The 23,796-nt window shown below is 41.7% G+C and overlaps 1 protein-coding gene and 1 pseudogene across 1 annotated transcript in view; one reads left to right on the top strand and one right to left on the bottom strand.

The window, feature by feature from the left end:
• Window positions 1-23,796, top strand: part of dpp10 (dipeptidyl peptidase like 10) — a 763,552-nt gene that overhangs the window by 229,803 nt on the left and 509,953 nt on the right. The window lies entirely within an intron of this gene.
• LOC145349743 (small nuclear ribonucleoprotein F pseudogene) lies at window positions 19,439-19,811 on the bottom strand (annotated as a pseudogene).

Below are 23,796 nucleotides of genomic sequence, written 5' to 3'. Positions count from 1 at the left end.
CCTTAGTTGGATGAAGTGGTCCAGATGGCTGTCTAGAACCAATAGAGGCAATCATTGAAAGGTGAGTGGAAAATCAAACGTTCTGATCCCAAGGGGGTAGAAACTGCCTCTCCCATTGGCCTTATATCAAGAAACTAAGCCTCAGCATGAAAACAGAGCCCAGATGTGATGTAGGCTCACAAAGCCCCTGTCCGGACTCCTCTTCAGGCTTTGTAAACCAAAGATGATACCAGAATCCCAAGATGGAAGGTGAGTGAACTTTCATTTTATTTTGCCACCATTATCTCCAGCACCATGGGTACTCCTGCAAAGTGCCTTGACTTAAGCTTTCACTCCACATTTGGATGCTCTGAAGATTATAAAAGTTGGAGCTGGGCCTCTCCCTGATCATTAAGATTGATGGTCTCTCAGACAGCCTCTGTAGATTACTCAGCCTTCATTCAAAATGTTTTTCATTCAAGTGCTTTTTTCAAGAGTTTAACATTTGGAGTTTTTGACTCTGTCTGCATTATTTATAACCATAGCCTCAAAAAGACAAGGTGAGGTATTATCATATGGACATTTACATGTTTGAATGAAGGCTTCATCAACTGCACCCTTCCAAATTCATGACCACTATCACCAAGTACAAAGACAATACAGACATGGAAACGCCAGCATCTGCAAACTCCAGTAGAAATCACACACTTGGAAATATATCAACGTTCCTTCACTGTCATTGTGTCAAATTTCTGGAACTTGCCCCTTCCTATAATAGCATTGTGAATATATCCATATCACATGGACTGCAACAGCTCAAGAATATCACCACCCTCTCAAGAGCAATTAAGGATTAGTAATAAATGCCAGCCTTGCCAGAGATGCCCACATCCATGAATGAATAAAAATAATTTGCAAGATGCACTGCAGCAACTTGCCAAGTATTCTTCCAAAGCAACTCTCAATCTGTCACCTCTGCTGCCTAGAAGGACAACAGCAGGTGCACAGGAATATTACCATCTGCGAATTCTCTTGCAGGTCATACATCATCCAAACTTGGAAATATGTTGCCATTCTTTCATTATCACTGAATTAAAATCCCTCAAGAAGGTAGCTCAATTCTGATTTCTCAAGGACAATTCGGATGGCCATTAAATGCTGGATTTGCCAGAACGCCAACATCTCATGAAGGAATGAAAAATAACTGGGAACGTGTTATCAGCCAATTATTCTCTGTGGTGTTTGGAGAAATAGGGTTAACGTGAATGGTCAAAATTTTGCCAAAATTATTGCTTACTCTTTTTTTATATACATTGTAATCTGAACATGTCCTGGGAGCTAAATTTAGACTGTAATAATTAAGACAAATGGTTTAAGTCTACTCATGTGAATTTGTATCCTTTCCTGGACCATTTGGCTATAGGGTGTTATTAGTGCCAGTGCTTACCACTCTTTGCAGAAGGAAAGAATATTACTTTGATGAGGGCTACAACAATCTCTCATGGAACAATGAAACAGAAAATTAAAATTAGAGGTGGTACAACTTTAGTAGAGAACTTTCGTTCTGCTGAATCAATCCCCTCTGAGATCATAATTAAACACTCCGCTTGGGTGGGTTCTGAGGTGGGAGTAGCATGGATGGGATTCCATCTGGTCGCAGCTTTATACTGGGTCGGACAGAGCCTCAGGTAGGAAGTCAACCCTTGCCCCGATTACTGGCTGCTTATGGCCTTTTCCTACCAAGCACCGATTTTTAGGATGACATGTCATGGAGAAAAGGCCCAAAAATGAACAGCATTCAAACTGACTCCTTCTGACTGGGGGTGACATCTCCTTGAGGTTCAGTGTCATCTGGACCTCCCTTGGCATCTCCACCCCATATCTTACAACCAGAGCCATGAATGCACTACTGGTGACTTCACAGATTTTCCCCACTCTCCCCTTACTGGGACCCCTGCCGTTTACCCCTCTTCCAGCTCCAGGCAAATACCTGTAGTACCTTGCCCAGCCACTGCAATGCTGTTCCCAGAGAAACTAGAGAGCAGATGGCCAATCTGATCAGCTGACAGCTCTCTAAAATAGGATTTCTTCCTAATGATGGACATAAGTCCCATCTTATTTCAATCAATGATAGTTGGAGCATGTCCTGGCATCGGGCCTGCTGAAGTCGAGGAATGTGTTCCCCACCGACTCTTCAGATGGTGGGGGCCAAGCCCAGGTGTTCCTTTATAAAGCACAGAAAGGGAATAGTGCTAACTATATTGGCAGCATTTCACTAATCAACAAGTCATGAACATGAGCAGAAAGGAAGGCAGCTGCCACAAACCTAGTCAGAAGAAAAGGAAAGGAAACCAGCCTCATGATCTTGTGCCAGATTGTTGTATAACCAGCTACTTGTAAGGATGAATGTGTCCAGGATAATTGGCCATTTCAATCCCAATGGAAATGTGCCTGGTCACAAGTCACCAATTTCATCTAGAAGAAATTCAAAGTGTGAGAACAGATGAGTGAAAGCATGTCTGCAGCTAAATCTGATAAATACCGGAGGCTTGTTAATGGGAAAGGACAAGTACTTTTGTTCAGATGTATGTGCCTGCTCTTTGACAAATGCGATGCACAAATGGAGATACCTGTCACATACCTTTAGGCTATGAATGGGAATGTGAAATTCCAGTCAAATGGTTCCATTATCCACACCAGAAAGAAATGAACACAATGGGCCTGATTTTAACATTTTGATTCTAAGTGCTGAAACTGGGCGTAATTCAGATCTGACTTGAAAACCTGTTCTCAGGCATCCCCATACGCACTTAGCCCGAACAAAAAAAAACAAGAGTCCGAATTGCACTGTGGGCGGGACTTATCGCATCCGAAACCCTGCTGCTCTGATCGGAGCTTTCAACTGCGCATGCGCAGTGAAAAAAAATGAAAAACGTGCCCCTGTCACATTATTCCCGAGCCACAAAAAGTGGATAAAGTGGCACGGGAGCAAAAAGCTTCCACAGACATCACCCCACCCCCCACAACATAACTGTCCCTCTTATTCACCACCCCCCTCTCACTACCCAGCCCGATCGTGACTCTCAGCCCCAAGCTCTGTCCCCCACCACCCCCCCATGATTGCCTGCAGAATGGCAGCAGTCTCCCCTGACCTTCCACACTGCCCCTCCCACCCCCCCCACCAGAGATCCATTTTGCCTCTCTCCCTCCCCGCCCCCCCAACCCCTGAGAATGATCGGGCTTCCCTCTCTCCACCATCAGAGAATGATTGAGTCTTCCTCCCCCCCACCCCACTAGAGAACAATTTGGCCTCCTTCCCCCGCCCCCCCCCCCCCTCCCCCCCTCCCCCCCCTCCCCGTACCAGAGAATGATTGGGCCTCCAATCGTTGTTGGAAAAGTGCTTGAATCCGTCATCAAAGAAGAAATAGCGAGGCACCTTGAGAAGAATTGTTTGATAGAGCAGACACAGCACAGATTTGTTAAGGGGAAGTCGTGTTTGACAAATTTATTGGATTTCTATGAGGATGTGATTAGTGCGGCAGACAGAGTGGAACCTGTGGATGTGGTGTTTCTCGATTTTTCAAAAGGCGTTTGATAAGGTGCCGCACAAAAGGTTGCTTCGGAAGGTTAGGGGGCATGGAGTTGGGGGTAAGGTGTTAGCGTGGATAGAGGATTGGTTGTCTAATAGGAGACAGAGTTGGTATCAATGGGTGCTATTCTGATTGGCAGTTGGTGACTAGTGGAGTGCCGCAGGGATCGGTGCTGGGGCCTGAGCTATTTACCATTTATATAGACGATCTGGAGGTGGGGGCTGAGTGTAGGGTGTCGAAATTTGCTGATGACACGAAGATAAGTGGAAAAGCAAATTGTGCGGAGGGTGTGGAAAGTCTGCAGAGGGATCTAGATAGGCTGAGCGAGTGGGCAAGGACCTGGCAGATGGAGTACAATGTTAGCAAGTGTGAGGTTATCCACTTTGGCAGGAATAATAGTAGGAGGGATTACTATTTAAAGGGCGAAAAGCTGCAGCATGCTACAGTGCAGAGGGACCTGGTGGTCCTTGTGCATGAGTTGCAAAAACCCAATCTGCAGGTGTAGCAGGTGATCAAGAAGGCAAATGGGATGCTGGCCTTTATAGCAAGGGGGATAGAATATAAAAGCAGGGAGGTCTTGCTGCAACTGTACAGGGCACTGGTGAGGCTGCAGCTGGAGTACTGTGTGCAGTTTTGGTTGCCGCACTTGCACAAGGATACTTTGGCCTTGGAGGGAGTGCAGAGGAGGTTTACTAGGCTGATACCGGAGATGAGGGGGTTGGACTATGAAGAGAGGCTGAATAGACTGGGTCTGAACTCGTTGGAGTTTAGAAGGATGAGGGGGGATCTTATAGAGACGTATAACACAATGAAGGGGATGGATAGGGTAGAGGTAGAGAGATTCTTCCCGCTCAGAAAGAACAGCAGGACTAGAGGGCACAGCCTCAAGATAAAGGGGGGGGCGGTTTAGAACGGAGTTGAGGAGCAACTTCTTCACTCAAAGGGTGGTGAATCTCTGGAATTCTCTGCCCGTTGAAGTGGTGGAGGCTACCTCGCTAAATATATTTAAGACATGGGTAGATGGGTTTTTGATAGGCAAGGGAATTAAGGGTTATGGGGAGAAAGCGGAAATGTGGAACTGAGCCACCTCAGATCAGCCATGATCTTATTGAATGGCGGGGCAGGCTCGAAGGGCTACTCCTGCTCCTATTTCTTATGTTCTTATGTTCTCCCTCTCCCACCACCACCAGAGAATGATTGGACTTCCCTCCCTCCCTACCAGAGAATGATCAGGCCTCCATACCATCCCCCACCCACCAGAGAGCGATCTGGCCTCCCTCCTCCCACCATCCCCCCACTTCAACCAGAGAATGCTCGGGCCTCTCTCTCCCCTGCCCCAACAGAGAATGCTTGGGCCCCCCCTCCTCCCTCCACCACCAGGGATACATCTGACCTGCCTCCCTTCTCCCTCCCCCCACCCCCCCACAACCAAAGAGTGTTTGGGCCTCCCTCATCCCTCTCCCTCACCAGAGAATGATCTGCGCCCCCCCCCCACCCCCCAATCTGAGTCAGAGAGCCATTGGAAGCTCTGAACTTACCTCTTCAGAAGCTGGAGCCCCCAGAACAGACCTTTGCCAAGCATGTCTCTTTCACAGCGGATCTGGACAGATGAACGTGATGGTAAAGGGGGAAGTGCTGGTAAAGTTGGGCAGGTAGCCCATTAATTAAATTTAAATGCACGCAAATGCCTCACACCCGACTTTACCAAGTTTTCGTGCCTGTTTTTGGCTGCGATGCAATGGTAAAATCGGGCCCAATGTCCTGTAGGTCTGGGCACTCTGTAGATTACCATTGGCACTTACTTACAACATGTGAGAGCATCATTTACATATGAAACTATGGATATAACACAGGAATTGGGATCCATTCATTAAATTGGTATTAGTATGAGCCTGGAACATCACTTCCTTAGTTGGGTGAAGTGGCCCAGCTGGCTGTCTGGCACCTACAGGGGCAGCGGCCGAATGTTTTTGTGGAAAATCAGACATGTTCTCATCCTAAGGGGATAGCAAGTGCCTCTTCCCTTGGTCAAATGTTAAGAAACTAAGCCTTCTTGTGCAAAGAGAGTGTAGTTGTGCTGGAGGCTTTCAAATATTCCAGCTGGACTCTTCTTCAGGCTTTGTAAGCCAGAGGTGATGCTAGATACTCAAGATGGCAGGAGTTTGATCTTTCATTGAATTTGCCGCCAAAGTCTCCAGTGCTGTTGGATTTTCCTGAGCTTGAATGTTTTTGCCACCGTAGTCTCTTGCAGCTGAGCATTCAGCTGAACATTCGCTCCACATTCAATTGTATGGTCTTGATATTGTGAAGTCAGCGGAGGTTGGAGCTGGACCCCTCCCTGATCATAGTGTCTCACTCAATCTCTGTTGGCTACCATCAGCCTTCATTCATATGCGCTTATTCAAGAGTTGAGTTGATGGCTTTATTTTATGTATGCATTTTATCTGTAACTGTAGCCTTGAAAAGACACTGTGAGATGTGCTTGCCTATTATATATGAATTAGTTGCTTAAATAATCCATTTGAAATGATATGGATACTGCAGCACAGAACTTCAAGATCTTTGTGCTGCTGAATAGAAAAGTTCATCATTAACTGCGTGAGAATATTAAAACTTACAAATTAATAAATTACATTATGTTGGCAAAATCTAAAAATAAACTGGGCTCTATAATAGAGAAAAACAATTAGAAGTAAACAGATATGTTTTCTGTGCTCACATTTTGTTTTAATTGAATTCGTGACATCCTCTAATATCTTCAAGTAGGGGATGCATAAGAAATCATGCGTTATATTGATATTGTTGGCGTTTTAATAAATAACCAGGGGATAAGGTAATGTGTTGTGAATATTTGATTACATAATTTATATGCTTTAGGACCATATCTTTTGATTTATGAGAGCTTAATATTTTGGAACAGCAAATTTAGGGTAAGTTGGCAGGGGGCTTGGGGAGGTGTGGGAGGGGGAATGTGATCTGTACCAGAGTCTGTCTTACTGTGAAAGCTGGTTGGTTATTAATAAGAATCACAGGAAATATTCCAACCATGTTACTGAAAGGAAATTGGCCGATATTTTACATTTGAAGACAGCCACAGCTGTGGCTGTGTCCACAATCGAAAGACTTGCACCCGGACTTTCGCTCCCAAGTCAGGAGCACGAAGATGAAACATTTCCCAGTTCTGCTAACCCAACTTGAGAAAATAAGGCCCAGAAAGACAGATTTTCATCCAGCGGATGGGCTGAATTAGAAGTCGGGCTTGCCACTCTAACAAATGCAGGGGCAGACAGGTCAGAAACCGGTTGAGTGAAAAGCCTGCTGTGTGTTCTGGTATTTTGTTGAGTTTACCTTGAAAATGATTAAAACAAAAAAAAGCCCTTCATTCCACACCCTTCACCTTTTCAACGCCGACACATTCACCGTGCTCCATCCATGTCGACCTGTGTCACCTTATTCCCTTTTACATCACCCTATACCCCTCTATTCACTCCATGGCATCTCATATTCTTATGCAATCCTATGACTGTCTACTTATCCCCATGACCCCTTATAACCTCATGCCACACTATGTCCCTCTACATACCTTGATTGTCCCTCATGCACCCATGCCAACTCATTTCTGCAACTCATCCCCATGATCCATTACGTGGCCAATTAGTGCCCGCCATTCACCACCTTTGTCCTTTCCCCTCCATACCATGCACCTAGTATCAATCATGAGTAAACTTTAGAAGCCATGCTGATAAAGTTACATGTCTATTGATGATGTTACTATTTAAAAAAAACCCCTCATTGATTAAAAAAAATTCAATACATTGAAATTCTAAATTAATCACTTACGAAAACAAATGTTTCCGTTAAGTATTTATTTTCTTAAGAAAACAAACATTTCTATTCTATAACCATTTGGAGCTGTCAATAAAACTGCTCACTTAACAGGCACCCTACTGTGATGATGCTAGGTTGTAAAATTAGTAATATAGCCTTCAGGCTTATGTTAACAGACAAGTTGAAATGGCAGGCACTGATTTTTTTTTAAACTTCACATATGACATAAAATTTAAACTCTGGTAGAGTTAAATCCTTTGACAGTTTTGCAGTTTCAATGAGTTTTGACAATCCAAAATTGAATTTTAACAGTTCTCTCATACCTTTTACAGTTCCTTGACAGCTTGACAGTTCCAATGACTTTGTGCACTTCTTAGGCACAGTTATATCTACCTTTAATAATTTCAAAGGAGATCTCACCTACCCCAAAGTTTGCCTTACCTCTTCCAAAGGGGTCTCAGGAACAAATCAAAAGGGGTCGCTTCTCCAAAAGAATACCCTGGCTGTCCAAATCAATTCACCTGCTCCTACCAAGTATACTCAGCACACTTCAGATTTGAGACACCTACCTCATCAAAATCACATGAGTGGAAGCAGCTGCTGATTTCTAGGGGTAGCTGCCTCCATAAACCTCAGATGTGCGAGTTATCACCTACCCCCATTCCTGTCCCTGAGTGGAGTGCCAGGAATTCTGGATTTAGGCCTTGCTGCCTATGCAAAAAATTCAGACATTAATGTCTTCTGAAACTCGTAAAGATGTTGCTCGTATAAGATTGTCCTGAATCCTGTCCCTTTACTCTTAAGGTGAAAGGCTTCTGTGGTCAAAGGCAGCTAATCAACATTTCTATTTCAAAACTGGGCTAAGTTGTTTCTTGTTGCTATGGAAGAGAGTAGGGGAAGCCAATCTGTAGGATCAAGGACTGATTAGGTGTAGTCAACATAGCTTCGTGTGTGGGGAATCATGTCTTACAAATTTGAAAGTTTTTTGAAAAAGTGACCAAGAAAGTAAATGAGGGCAATGCGGTAGATGTTGTGTATGTGGACTTTAGCAAAGCCTTTGACAAGGTACTGGTAGACTGGTCAGTAAGGTAAGATCACATGGAATCCAGAGAGAGCTAGCCAACTGGATGCCAGTAGGAGACAAAGGGTTGTGTTAGAAGGTCATTTTTCACATTGAAGGCCTGTAGTCAATAATGTGCCACAGGGATTGGTGCTGGGTCCACTATTGTTTCTGATCTATCTCAATGATTTGGATGAAAATATAGGAGGCATGGTTAATAAGTTTATGAATAACACCAAATTCAGTGGTGTAGTAGACAACAAAGAAGGTTATCTAAGACTACAATGGGATCTTGAGCCAAGGAACGGCAGGTGGGGTTTTTTCAAATAAATGCAATGTGTTGCATTTTGGAAAGACAACTAGAGCAGGACTTGCTCAGTTAATTGTAAGGTCCTGGGGGGTATTGTCGAACAGAGACCTCAGCGTGCAAGTGCATAGTTCCTTGAAAGTGTCATCACAGGTAGACAGGATGGTGAAAAAAGCATTTGGCGTACTTGCCTGTATCAGTCATAACATTTTGCGTAGGAGTTGGGATGTTATGCTACAACTGTACAAGGCAATGGTAAGACCACATTTGGTGAACTGCACACAATTCTGGTCACTCTGCAATAGGAAGAATGTTGTTAAACTGAATAAAATGCAAAAAGGATTTACAAGGTTGTTACCAGGACTGAAGATTTGAATTATAAAGAGAGAATGGATAGGCTGGGGCTTTTCCCTGGATCATAGGAGGATGAGGGGTGACCTCATAGAATTTTATAAAATCATGAAGGACATAGATAAGGTGAATAGCCAAAGTGTTTTCATGGGTAAGGGAAGTCCAAAGCTAGAGTGCATAGGTTTAAGATGAGAGGGGAAAGATTTTAAAAGGAACATGAGGGGCAACTTTTTCACACAGGGTGGTGTGTATATAGAATGAGTTGCCAGTGGAGGTGGTACAGGAGTGTATAGTTACAACATTTAAAAGACATTTGGACAGGTACATGGATGGCAAAGGTTTCAAGGGATATGGGCCAAATGCAGGCAAATGGAACTCAGCATGGATGAGTTGGGCTGAAGGGCCTTTTTTTTTGCTGTATATTTCTATGACTCAAAGTTACATGCTTTCCTATAAGCCCAGAGATTTCATAGACCAAGACAGTTGCAGTCTTGTGTAGTTTGCAACTCAGTGAGTCAAGGGAGCAAAATATATAAATGTTAGCCAAGCCTGCATCTTAAGCAGACGAAGTACTAACTTTATTGCTCATATTTCTGAAAGTGCATCGGAACTCATGCTCAGTTTGGAGACAGAATTTGTGAAAGGAAAGGAGGCTGGAAGATTTCCCTAGTTATAGTTGTAGCTAGAGGAAGAAATCTACAGCAGCATTAATAGCAAAAGGCAGTTAGTCCGGAAGCAGACAGGAAGAGAGCAATCTATGTCATTCTAAAGCCAGGATAAGGACTACAGAAGCTATTAGAAACTAAATTTCCATCAAAGTCACTGCACAGGAATTGTGAATGAAATTCAGGTTAACCTGGGACTTCGATGTTGTGGCCATTTTGGAGACATGAACAGAGCAGGGACAGGAATGGTTGTTGCAGGTTCCGGGGTTCAGATGTTTCAGTAAGATCAGGGAAGGTGGTAGAAGAGGGGGAGGTGCGGCATTGTTAGTCAGGGATAGTATTACGGTGGCAGAAAGGACGTTTGATGAGGACTTGTCCACTGAGGTAGTATGGGTTGAGGTTAAGAAAAGGAAGGAGAGGTCACCCCGTTGGGAGTTTTCTGTAGGTTTCCAGAAAGTTCTAGAAATGTCGAGGAAAGGATTGCAAAGATGATTCTGGATAGGAGCAAATGTAACAGGGTAGTTGTTATGGGGGACTTTAACTTTACAAATATTGACTGGAAAAGATATAGTTTGAGTACTTTAGATGGGTCAGTTTTTGTCCAATGTGTGCAGGAGGGTTTCCTGACAGAGTATGTACATAGGCCAACAAGAGGTGAGACTACATTGAATTTAGTACTAGGTAATGAACCAGGCCAGGTATTAGATTTGGAGGTAGGTGAACACTTTGGTGATAGCGACCACAATTCGGTTACATTTGCATTAGCAATGGAAAGAGATAGGTATATACTGCGGGGCAAGAGTTATAGCTGGGGGAAAGGAAATTATGATGCAATTAGGCGAGATTTAGGATGCATAGGATGTGAAAGGAAACTGCTGGGGATGGGCACAATTGAAATGCGGAGCTTGTTCAAGGAACAGGTACTCTATGTCCTTGATAAGTATGTACCTGTCAGGCAGGGAGGAAGTGGTCAAGCTAGGGAACCATGATTTACTAAAGAAGTTGAATTTCTTCTGAAGAGGAAGAAGGAGACTTATGTTAAGATGAAACATGAAGGCTCAGTTAGGGCACTTGAGAATTACAAGTTAGCCAGGAAGGACCTAAAGAGAGAGCTAAGAAGAGCCAAGAGGGGACATGAGAAGCCTTTGGCAGGTAGGGTCAAGGAAAACCCTAAAGCTTTCTATAGGTGTGTCAGGAATAAAAGAATGACTAGGGTAAGATTAGGGCCAGTCAAGGACAGTATGGGAAGTTGTGCGTGGAGCCCAAAGAGATAGGAGAGGCTGTAAATGAATAATTTTTGTCAGTATTCACACAGGAAAAAGACAATGTTGTCGAGGAAAGTACTGAGATACAGGCTATTAGACTAGATGGGATTATGGTTCATAAGGAGGAGATGTTAGCAATTCTGAAAAGTATAGGATGGGATTTATCCTAGGATTCTCTGGGAGGCTACGGAAGAGATTGCAGAGCCTTTGGCTTTGATCCTTAGGTTGTCATTGTCTACAGGAATAGTGCCAGAAGACTGGAGGATAGCAAATGTTGTCCCCTTGTTCAAGAAGGGGAGCAGAGACAACCCTGGTAATTATAGACCAGTGAGCCTTACTTCTGTTGTGGGCAAAGTTTTGGGAAGAATTATAAGCGATAGGATTTATAAACATCTAGAAAGGAATAATTTGATTAGCAATAGTCAACATGGTTTTGTGAAGGGTAGGTCATGCCTCACAAACCTTATTGAGTTCTTTGAGAAGGTGACCCAAGAGGTGGATGAGGGTAAAGCAGTTGATGTGGTGTATATGGATTTCAGTAAAGCTTTTGATAAGGTTCCCCACGGTAAGCTATTGCAGAAGATAAGGAGGCATGGGATTGAGGGTGATTTAGTGGTTTGGATCAGAAATTGACTAGCTGTAAGAAGACAGGGTGGTGGTCGATGGGAAATGTTCATCCTGGAGTTCAGTCACTAGTGGTGTACCGCAAGGATCTGTTTTGGGGCCACTGCTGTTTGTCAATTTTATAAATGACCTGGATGAGGGCTTAGGAGGATGGGTTAGTAAATTTGCGGATGACACTAAAGTTGGTGTAGTTGTGGACAGTACAGAAGGATGTTGCAGGTTACAGAGGGGCATAGATAAGCTGCAGAGCTGGGCTGAGAGGTGGCAAATGGAGTTTACTGCAGAAAAGTGTGAAGTGATTCACTTTGGAAGGAGTAACAGGAATACAGAGTACTGGGCTAATGGTAAGTTACTTGGTAGTGTGGATGAGCAGAGAGACCTCAGTGTCCATGTGCATAGACCCCTGAAAGTTGGCACCCAGGTTGATAGGATTGTTAAGAACGCATATGATGTGTTAGCTTTTATTGGTAAAGGGATGGAGTTTTGGAGCCATGAGGTCATGTTGCAGCTGTACAAAAATCTGGTGTAGTCGCACTTGGAGTATTGCGTACAGTTCTGGTCGCCACATTGCAGGAAGGATATGGAAGCATTAGAAAGGATGCAGAGAGATTTACCAGGAAGTTCCTGGAAGGTCTTTATGAGGAAAAGCTGAGGGACTTGAGGCTGTTTTCGTTAGAGAGAAGAAGGTATAGACATAGATATAGGACAGATGTCAGAGGTATGTTCTTTACTCAGAGTAGTAACAGCGTGGAATGCCCTGCCTGCAACAGTAATGGACTCACCAACATTAAGGGCATTTAAATGGTCATTGGATAAACATATGGATGATTTTGGAATAGTGTAGATGAGATGGGCTTTAGATTGGTTTCACAGATCAGCGCAAGGGCCTGTACTGCGCTGTTATGTTCTATGTTCTAGGGTTGAGCTGAACAGTCCAGATCTTTAAAAACAGCTGTGAAAATGTTTGTAAATTGGTACCAAGAAAGTGTAAGCTGATATGTAATTAAATACTTTGTAGGAGAAGTCATAATGAAAAGAAGGAGGTTTAGTTTAAATTTTTATCTACAGACGGTAATTGTGCTTTGTTTTATTTTGAAATACTAAGTAATTATCTAAGATTATATTTATTCAGTAGTGTTTGCACTATATAGTAAAATTAATTTTGTTTTAAACTGTGGAATTTTGTGTTTTCATTTTTTTTGGTGAATGATTGGGTGTTTGAATTTAAAGTTAATGGTTCCAGTGGGGATCATAATACACGATAATCTCCACATCAAAGTGAGATGACCAATTCCTAAATCTCTTTCTGTGATTGTTGTTATTGAGCTATTCACAAACCAAGATTTCAAGTGAAATTTTGAGTGTTAAGTGTAACACTGTCAGTGCTAGCATTCTGAATGGAGTTACAGGATTTCCCAACTCTTATTATTCATGTAACAAACAATTGAGTTCATATTAGATAAGTACATGAAGGAGAAAGTAACAGAAGAGTGGACTGAATTAGGGTTAGGGTAAGGCTTATATGCAACATAACCACAAATATAGACCAATTGGGCTATCTGGTCCCTGCTGTAAATTCTATTTTCAATCCATTTATACTTGAATTTTCATTGAATAACTGTAGATACCCGAGTTCTGTACACTCTGTATCATGTGTGTGCTTTGCCATCTCTACCTAATGATAGCAGTGATAGCAATGAATTAACTGAGGTGTTGAGCAGACTTTCAAGAATAAAACATTATGGAAGTTGTTAGTCATTACACATGAATAATTGTTCATTCTGAACTGAGGAACCAGCAATGCTAAACTCAGGTTGTCAAGCACTATAAAATTTAGCCAGCGAGCCTGGTGTTATATCTTGACTTGTAATGAATATTCTAGCCAACTGTGTCCACAAAATCTGGTCACTGTGCATCAGCACTGTGCATAACTGTCTCACTCACACAAGGACTATTTTTTCCTTAATTTTAAAAGACAGCTGGTTGCAACATCTGCTTCTTCTTGCTATTAAAAGAATTCAGTACTGAATGTACAAGATGTAGTATCTGTATTAGAACCCCATGTAGAGATGCCACTGCTTCTATTTAGCTAGTTTAGAAGTCAAATTGGAATTAGAGTTCTAAATGTCATTGATTTCATGTCTATGTGCACTAGAATATAATGAGATTGTAAAATCATTAGATTTAGAGGCAGGAGTGAACTATACAGTCATCAAGTATGCTCTACCATTTAATAAGATCATAGCTGATCTGATTGTGGCCCTAATTCCACTTTCCTGCTTGTCCCCGATGACCTTTGACTCATCTGTAGATTACAAATCTGTCTAACTCAGACTTGAATATATCCAGCGACCCTGCCTCCATTGCTCTCTACAGAAGAGAGTTGCAAAGACAAATTACCTTCTGAGACCAGGAATTCCTCATCTCTATCTTAAATGCTAGATCCCTTATTTGTAAACTGTTGTTTTGATCCCAAATGATGTTACTGCTGAACCTGGCTTGATAGATCCTAATGTTTATTTTTTTGTTAGAAATGTGGCTACTGAACAGAGCTTCAGAACCAGCTGATGAACTTTCAACAAAAATGAAACAAGTAAATATGAATTATATCACAATATCCCTTCACCCATAACAATACCTTTTCAAATATATCCAGATTCATAAGGATGAGGTGCTACAAAAGCAATCGTAGACTCTAATGTTCAGAGTAAGTACATAGTCCATGTCACCCAATAAGTGACCTGTGGTTAGACACATGGCATTCTGAAACCAAGTGATAGATGCCATCATAGTTCATGGTTAACATTAGATTTTTAATTCCAGATTTTTTAATGATCTCTAATCAACTCTCCCCCAGATGGTTATCACACTGTGAACTGACTGATCCAATTCTGTTTTTCACACAAATGTTTCCAATCTCTACTCTCAATAATCTCACCTTGGGAATCTTCTCTCAAATGATACTTTCTCTTGGACATCTTCAACAAGGATCCACCTCCAGGGTTTCAGCCTCTCTTTCTGATGATCATTATCCCTGGATTACCAAGTGGGTTCAAATTTGCCTTCCAGTCACTTAGTTAGATACTCAGCCATGCCTGCTGAACACTGCTGATTCAGAGGCCCATAGTATAGAGGAACTTGAACAAGGCAGGCTCAAAGTCTGAACCACTCATTAATGACGCGCTTCTTAATTAGTTTCTTCAACAGCTCCTTAAATATGTACATTTGAAGTCTAATATTTGCTTTGAGTCATACATACATGAGAGGGCTCCACAGTTTTTATAGTGAAACCAACACCTATACAGATTGATTTCCAAGGGGTTCAAATCCCACGATAGCAGATAGTGAAATACAATTTTTTTTAAAAAACTGGAATTAAAAATCTAATGTTAACCATGAAACCATTGTCGATTGCCTTAAAAACCCATCTTGTTCACTAATGTTCTTTAGGAAAGGAAATTTGCCATCCTTATCAGGTCTGGCCTATATGTGACTCCAGATCCACAGTAATGTGGTTGACACTTAACTGCCCTGTAGGTCACTCAATTCAAGGGCAATTAGGAATGGGCAACAAATGGTGGCCCAGCTAGTGATGCCCACCACACAAATGTATAAGAAAATCATTGTACAGCTACATTAGTTTGCTTTGTGCTGAGTTTAAACCCAATAAATGGACTCAACACTTAGCCACTTCTACTCCAGAGAAAGTTAGAAACCCATCTGATCAAGAATTAAAAAGATTTTTTTAAATTTTAATTCCAGAGGAAACAAACTAAAATAAACCATTAACTAAGGTAGTGGTGCTAGGGGCAGTTCAGGGGAGGTTTGCTAGATTAATTCCAGAGATGTGGGGAGGGAAGAAAGATTGAGTAGTTTAGGCTTAAGTTTAGAAGTACAGTTTAGGGAGATCTAATTGAGGTAAATAAGATGATCAAAAAGTATTGACAAGGTAGAAGTCGAGCAGATGCTTCGTCTTGTGGGGGAATTTAGAACAAGAGGTCATGGTTTTAGGATTAGGGGTAGCAGATTTAAAAGAAATGAGGAGAAGCTACTTCTCTCAAAGGGTCGTGAATCTGTGGAATTCACTACCCCAGAGTGTGGTGGATGCCAGGACATTGAGTAAATTTAAGGAGGAGATAGATTTTTAATTAATAATGGGTTGAAGGGTTATGAAGAATGGGCAGAAAAGTGGAGTTGAGGCTGAGATGAGATAAGCCATGATCATATCAAGTGGTGGAGCAGGTTCAAGGGATTGAATTTGTCCACTCCTAATCCAGGATCTTACCTTCTAAGGGAATTTTCATTTCAAATTTCAAGCTCATGTATAAATTGAGAAAAGCAGTTCTTTGCAAACGTTTATATTTTCAACAATTATGTCAACAAATTTTCTAATCATCAGCCTACGGAATGCATTATGATTGAAATTTATTACAAGGTGAGAGCATTTTGATCAGTTTAATTGGATCCATGAAGCTTGACGCTTTTTTTAAACACTAAAAATAAACGAATAATGTCACATTTGCCAGGGATTTGATTGACCAGGGTTATGCCTCACTTTGTTTTTCAAAAATACATCATGACACCTCTTCGCACTATTCTTTGGATTTCAACAGATATAACTGAAGATTGATTTCTTAACTAGGCAAATGTACTTTGTCTCTAAATGAAATCATTCACATCAGCTGTAAAATTGTTTTAATATGAATTAATGGCCTTAGGTTTTTTTGGGGGGAAGAACAGACACAGATTAAAAAAAAGCTAAGCTATTGTACATAGAATTTTTACACCTCAGGCTCTACGTATGATTAATGAAAATTGGATACAATGATAAATGGGTGAGTCATTTTGTTCACACTTAATTAGCACATACTTCTTCTGAATAAAAAAAAGTCCCCACCTCACCTGCTAAATAATCTTCAACAAAATGTGGGCAGAAATTACATTTGATTTGATTTTTTTTAAGGTACCTTCATAATTAATTTATTATTTTGTTCTTATTCTCAGTCTCAGCTTACAAGCACAAATCTTTTGCTGCGCTATGCTTTTCGGTCACATCTTCGGCAACCTAGTCTTGGAGACAGGCTGGGGCCAAACTTCCAATTGCTCAAGCTCACAAATGTTTAATGCAATCCTCCTACGTTCTTATGTCTCTGGGTTGGTTTAGCTCAACTGGCTGGACAGCTGGTTTATGTTGCAGTGCAATGCTGACATCATGGGTTCAATTCCCCTACTGGCTGGGGATGCTCATGAAGGCATTCCTTCTTGACCTTGCCCCACCCCACCCCACCTACCCACCTGAGCTGTGGTGATCTTCAGGTTAAGTTAGCACTCTCCCATTAAAGGGGTGAGCAGCCTATGGCTATCTCAAACTATGGTGATTTTAATTCCTGTGTGTGTCATTTTTTACGAGTTTTGATCTATTTCAGTTACTTAGATTTGGGGATTGATAGATTAGGAAGATGAGTAGAATCCTAAAAGTCAAGAGCCAAGGCATTGGAATATGATGTAAAAGCAACCAGTTTGTTCCTCAAATAAAAGATGGGGCTATATTCTTGTTCCAGTTCTCCTTCTGGCGACTATTAAGTTGAAAGCAAGTGCTATAATTCACAAGAGAAGAGAGAAAAACATCCTTGCTATTCATATTGCAGTCACAGACAAGCTTCCAAAGACTTGTAGCTATTACCCATTATATTTCAAAGAACCCCTAAGCAGCAGCCATATTAGTAGGCTAAACACTGCCTCTAATGCACTTAGCAACAGTTCAATCTGATTTTATCCCTCTGGGCATTGAAGTAAATACATTTGGATCGAACAGATTCCTAACTTTATTTAATGCGAAAGCAGTGAGTTGGAATTTGCTGGTTAGAAAAACAACAGCCTTCTAATTAGCATAGATTATAAACTGATGTGGAACACGCTCAGAGCCTGGGAAATATTAGCAGGAAGTCACAAGTGTGCACTGTAATCTTATTGGGAATCTTGTAGCATAGGATACATGAAGGGAGCAAGATCAAGTTGAGGAGACAGGGGACATGGTTGATGCAATGTAAAGTTGGCACAATTTCTAAAACAAAGTAGGCATGTTTACTATTATGATTTAGTTAATAACGATATTTTAATGGGTTAATTGTGTTATAAACTTATTTTCTTGGCAAATGAGTGTGTTTTTAATACTGGTACAAAGAGAATTAAATATTTCAAAGTTCTGAAGCCAGACCTCAATTTGCCTACTTCTGCTTTTGTCTGTCTCAAGAAGTCTGTTGGGTCAGTAAAATCTTTTAAAGAGCCTGGGTGTCTCCATTTTATTTTTTTAAATTTCTAATTCTTAAAGACCGGGTTTCTCCCATCTCAGGAATCCCAGCAAGTGCAAGGAAGCAAGAATGATCACATCCATTGGGTCTGGGGACTGATAAGCCAGGAGAATGATTAGGGTACTAAAAGTCATGCACAGACATTGGAATGTGATCTGAAGGCAGCCAGTTTAATGCTTAAATAAAGATAAGTGTATTTTTGGCATTGCTTGTGCTCCATGAGGAGCAGCAGTGTTTCACTCAGTCCCTTGAGCTAATGTCTTCCCAGGCTGTAAGATTTCCAACTGCTCAGAACCTCCAAGATCTCTGACTCCTCCCACAATCACCTCTTCATGAATATCCCACAAATTCCTACTTATCAGACATTTGATTCCTGATGGCATAGTTAGCCTGGAGAATGGAGAAAATGCCCTCTCTTCATGGCCCTAACTATTAGTGCTACTAGTCAATAATTTGAAAAGCAGCAATGGCCACTAGAGGAATTCCAGGATCTTTCAGGGATATCGTTGATTTTATGAGACATGGGTATGAATTATAACTTTGTTAAAATGTCCAACTATCACCAAATGCCTGTTGTTCACGGGATTTTTTTGATATTCATAAGAATTAACACTTTTAGTCGCATATTGCCAGCCTGAGAACCTTTTCTTCACTACAGTTTGTCTTCTATCTCCCAACCAATTATCAATTTACAATACAAATTCCCCTCATTCAATATGCTTTCGATTATGACAACCGTCTGTTGTGTGGAACCTATTATGTATGTTGGGGCATGCACCTTTAAGAGAACAGATCAGGTGACCCAGGACTCGGAACTTGCCTAGCCAATCTGGTGCTGACTTTGCTAGACAATAAATGGTCAATGAACAGTTCCAGTAGTTTACTTCTACTTACCTTGTGGTCTTTTATTAGTCTCTATATCAGATCTCATAGATAATAAAACCTTGTGAACATACTCTTTGAAAGTTTCTATTAACAACTTCCAGAGGTATTTCCATATCCATTTCATCAGTGATCTCAAAATAATTGTGTTGGATTAGTCACATGTAAACTACCAGTTATGTTGTGTTATTCCAAAATGAATTTGGAACTATGTATACATGTATATCCAGGATGCATACTACTGCACCACAGTCAGTGTACCAAAGCAATAATATGTTGTTCTGCTCCACATGATAAGATGTAAAAAGTACACTCAATGGAAGCTCTAGTAATTTTTTTTAAGTGTGTTTATTTCAGACTTGTGAGAACCGCAAGACATGACATGGTCAAGGCAGGTGTTTGATGAAACACAAACATTATGGACAAAATAAATGTTGAATTAGGTTGAGAAAAATTAATCCAAATTAGTGCCAAAGAGAAAAGCAGAATGAACTGTGCAAAAGTTAAATGCACAAATCCCTGACCTAGCCAGTGCAAATCCAAATACAGCATATTCGAATGGTTAAATATAAAAAAAATACTCAAAAATTCTACACATTGTTATTCTTCAAATAAAAGGGAATGTTACTCTCTCATTTCCCCATCTTCTTCCTCTTCCTCAATTCCTCTGATGTACAGGACATTGTTACACTTTATTAAAACTTCGCCAAGGTGACTCGCTAAAGCGCCAACAATATATTCTTCTGGTGTTTGCCAATTGCATGATCATATATCCATCGATTGCTACCAAGTAGCCCTTGTATTCCATTCTCCATTTTAATTTCATCATCACCACTTTGCCAGTTAAGCCATTGAGGAAAGGTTTTAGATTCAATGGTAAACTCCCAAGGGGGAGGGTACACAGAGCCCTTGGGGCCTGGCTCCTATATCTCTCTCCCTCCCTCACCATGCTGGAGGGAAGGGCTGATTATTGTCTGGTGGTGGGGGGGAGGCGGGTCAGATGATCTTCTGGAGGGGGTAGAGAGTGAGGCCAGACCATTCTCGTGGAGGCGGGGGGGGAGTGAGGCAAGTTCATTATCAGGGGATAGTGAGGCCAGATTTGTTGTCTTGGAGATGGTGGGAGGAGGGATGCTGGTCAGATGGATCGCTGGTGGGTCCATGTGTGTGTGTCCCCCTTATTCACTCCCCCAATACCCACACACAACACTTACCCAGCACCCAGCAACCCCCCCCCCCACTATCCAGACTGATCACCACCTCTGCCCCCTCCCCCCACACTGATCACCCACAGAGTAGCAGTGGACCCCCCTGTCCCCCCACCAGAGATCCATCTGTCCTCCCCCAGAGATCCCTCTGCTACCCCTCACCGAGATGCATCTTACTTGCATTCCCACCACCACCACACCACCGCCCCCCCACAACTGGAGATACCTCCTCACTCCTGCTTTTCACTCCCGGGCTGCTTTCTCCACTTTCTGCAGTCCAGGAGTGATCGGACACAGGTGCACTTTTTCCAATTTTTTTCTAACTGTGCATGCTCAGAGCTCCGATCGTTCCAGCAGCACTCAGCCCCATCCATAGTACGAATCGGACTGGAGATGGCTGAGAACCTATGGGGACACCTGAAAATGGATTTCTAAGTCAGATATGTATTACACCCAGATTTGGCACTTAGAATGAGAATGGTAAAATTGGGCCCTACGACCTCTCGTCCTAGAATGCCCCATAAGAGGAAGCATCCACTCCACGTCTACTTTACCCATACCTTTTATCATCTGGTGTCCTCAATTTGATCTCCCCTCATTCTTCTAAATTTCAGAAAGTATTGGCCTAAGCTATTCAATTTCTCTTCATACGACAAACCCCTCATTTTTGGAACCAATCTAGTGAACCTTCTCTGAACTGTCTCCAATATCATTACATCTTTCCTCAAATAAGGGGACAAATCTGTGCACAATACTCCAGGTGCAGCCTCACCAATGCTTTATGGTGCACCTGACTATGTACGGATGATGGGATGCTAATAATATGATTGTCCAGATATCCTCTGATATGTTTCTCATAACTTGTGAACTCAAAACACTGGGTGCAAGGGCTGGCTTTTAAATCCATGTGTCAACATTTTCCACCAGTAACCTAAATTTATGTTTTCTTTGCCATCTCAATGAACTAAGTACACAATGCTTCACAGGGGCTGACTTAAACTGCAACCTGATTTTTTGCAAGGTCCCATTGCAGAATATCCCGCCATTGAATAACCCATTCCATGTAGAATTTGGGCTATTTTTCAGCACACTCTAGGATTTAAAATATTCCTGGCTGGAAGCTTTGATCTGAGGATTTTCCACCCTTGCCCTGCACTTTGCTCAGCTAAAATCCACTTGGGATGAAAGTCAGCTCCTCGTCATTAACACTGGCTGCAGAAGATGGAAATCATCTTTATTTGTCAGAATTATATCACTCATCCTGATGAGGAGAAAAATCAACTTGTAAAGAAAATAAAACATCTTAATCAAAGCTCAGCTAATGACAACTTGGAGCTTGTCTTGATGCTTTTATTTCTCTGGAATATTGCTGAAATAAAGCATGTGTGATTTGACTAGTGATTAATTCTATCAGAAAATAATTCAATTATTTCTTTGGATTTCATGCCAGCTAATATTGTAAATGGTTCCCTGTCCTCATGTATTGTCCCATTTCCCTTCAATGCCACTGGCATCACCACTCTCCATTAAATTCCCCACCTGTACCTCCTCTATCTTTGTTCACTTATATCCTCCTTGAAGCCTCCTAATAGCCTTCAAAGTCTTTGGACATGTGACTGCCTCCCAGAGCTTTTGGCTCCCTCTCCCATTACTCCCTCTTCGAACCTCTTCAGTCTCGACACTGAAATAACCCTAACTAAAGTGACAAATGACATTCTCTGCGGCTGTGGCCGACCGTAAGGGATTATTACTTCTCATCTCTTCTGCAGCTTTCAGCACCATTGACCACACTGATTTTTTCCGGAGACTTTCCTCCACTGCCAGGCTCAATATGACTGTCCTCACTTCTTTCAATTATTCTTTTATCCATTCCTAACTGAAGCATTCCTAGAAATGGTTTCTCATCCCATCTCCCAAAAAAATCAATCCTTGCCCCTTCTGAGTCTTTTATATGCAGGCTGACAACACATCAAACGTGTATGTGAATTACAACAATTACACCTCTTCAGCATCCCTCAACTCATTCTTGTATGGGCAGACTACTTGTGTGATGTTCCATCTTAGATGAGCTGTAACTTCTTCTAGCTAAATGATGGGAAGACAAAATTAATATCTACAGACCATGCCAACAATTTGATCTCTATTTTTGTCCATTTTTCATGTTTAAGCAGAGTTTGCAACCTCAGCATTTTCGTCTGATTATGAGTTGGACCTCTGACTCAGGTACTCTCTGTCGCAAAGATGGCCTGGTTCACTTCCAAAACGTTACCCTCTATCTGCCCTTGTACGTGTCTTTGTCAGCTTCAGATTCAGTTACTCCAATACTCTCCAAGCAGGATGCATGTTTCAACTTTCATGAACCACAATTCATTCAAACCCTACAACTAATATCTGAACCTGTCCAAAACTGCACCAGTCATCATTCCTATCTTCATTGGTCTATTTAGGTTCCTGATTCCTGAATATTTTGAATGTAATGCTTTTAACCTTGTATTCAAATTCTTCATCAACCTTCAAATCTCTGTAACGCCCTCCAATGATACAAGTGCCCCCATACTCTATGTTTTCTCCTCATTAGATCGTATGATTACTTGTCTTGCATTTGATTCCCTAAAATCAATTAATTACCTTGAAATACCCTCTGAATCTACACTTCAATCTTCTTTGAAGTTCTCCTTGAAGGATATTTCCTTGGATGTTTTTCCATGTAAAACATCAAAATGTTTAATTTTGTATGTGTTCCCCCCCACTCCTCATCCCTCATCCCTGTGGCACACTGGTAAGCATTGCTGCCTCATAGCACCAAGGACCTGGGTTCAATTGCAGCCTTGGTTGACTGCGTGATGTATGCACATTCTCCCCCTGTTTGCATGGGTTTCCTCCGGGTGCCCCTGTTTCCTCCCAGAGTCCAAAAATGTGTAGGTTGGATTGATTGGCCATGCTAAATTTCCCTTTAGTGTCAGGGGGACTAAAAGGGTAAATACATGGGGTTACGGTGATAGGAGGTGGGTGGGTTTGTTGTCAGTGCAGGTCGATGGACTGAATGGCCTCCTTCTGCACTGTAAGGATTCTATGAAGTCCAAGTGTTTCTCAGTCTTACAACATTAATATTTGAATCTGTACAGAAGTGCTTGTAGTTGTTGATCAAATTTTGGTTTTGAGTTCATCCACAACTAAATATAAACAATATTGCTTAATATGGTTTTTCTTTTCCATTTGGACTGTAGGTTTTCATTCTGTCGATGTTCTATAGTGTCCCTAATGCTGAGAATGACCATATGAAAGGGCTACCTCTTCGCTTTCTGATTCTTCTGAACTATACCTGAAGGAAGAAGAAACGTAGTTCATTTTCAGATTTACTGATAAGAAAAATGTTTCTTCACAGAGTAACCTGTTGGCATCCAGTACTGGAGTAATTGAGGTTATGTGGATGGTTTTCCTGCAAAAATATAATGAACATGAAACCTTTTTGCTTGATCCTGGTTCAAACGCTTGCACAAAACAAAGTTTGACACACAATCCGTTTATTGTAGCAGTTTTTCTAGCAGGGAATTTAGTGTTTATTTTAAAGGCTGCAAAATTCAGTTGTATGGGGTGACATGGTGGCACAGTGGTTAGCTCCACTGCCTCACAGCACCAGCGACCCATGTTCAATTCCCAGCTTGGGTAACTGTCTGTGTTTGCATGTTCTCCCCTTATCTGTGTGGATCTCCAAAGTCTCCTCAGCCC

Source organism: Carcharhinus amblyrhynchos, chromosome 11 (assembly GCF_965287045.1).
Source record: "Carcharhinus amblyrhynchos chromosome 11, sCarAmb.v2.hapA, whole genome shotgun sequence".
Taxonomy (NCBI): domain Eukaryota; kingdom Metazoa; phylum Chordata; class Chondrichthyes; order Carcharhiniformes; family Carcharhinidae; genus Carcharhinus; species Carcharhinus amblyrhynchos.
The sequence above is the reverse complement of the archived record's forward strand: the minus strand, read 5'-3'. Positions and strand labels throughout refer to the sequence as shown.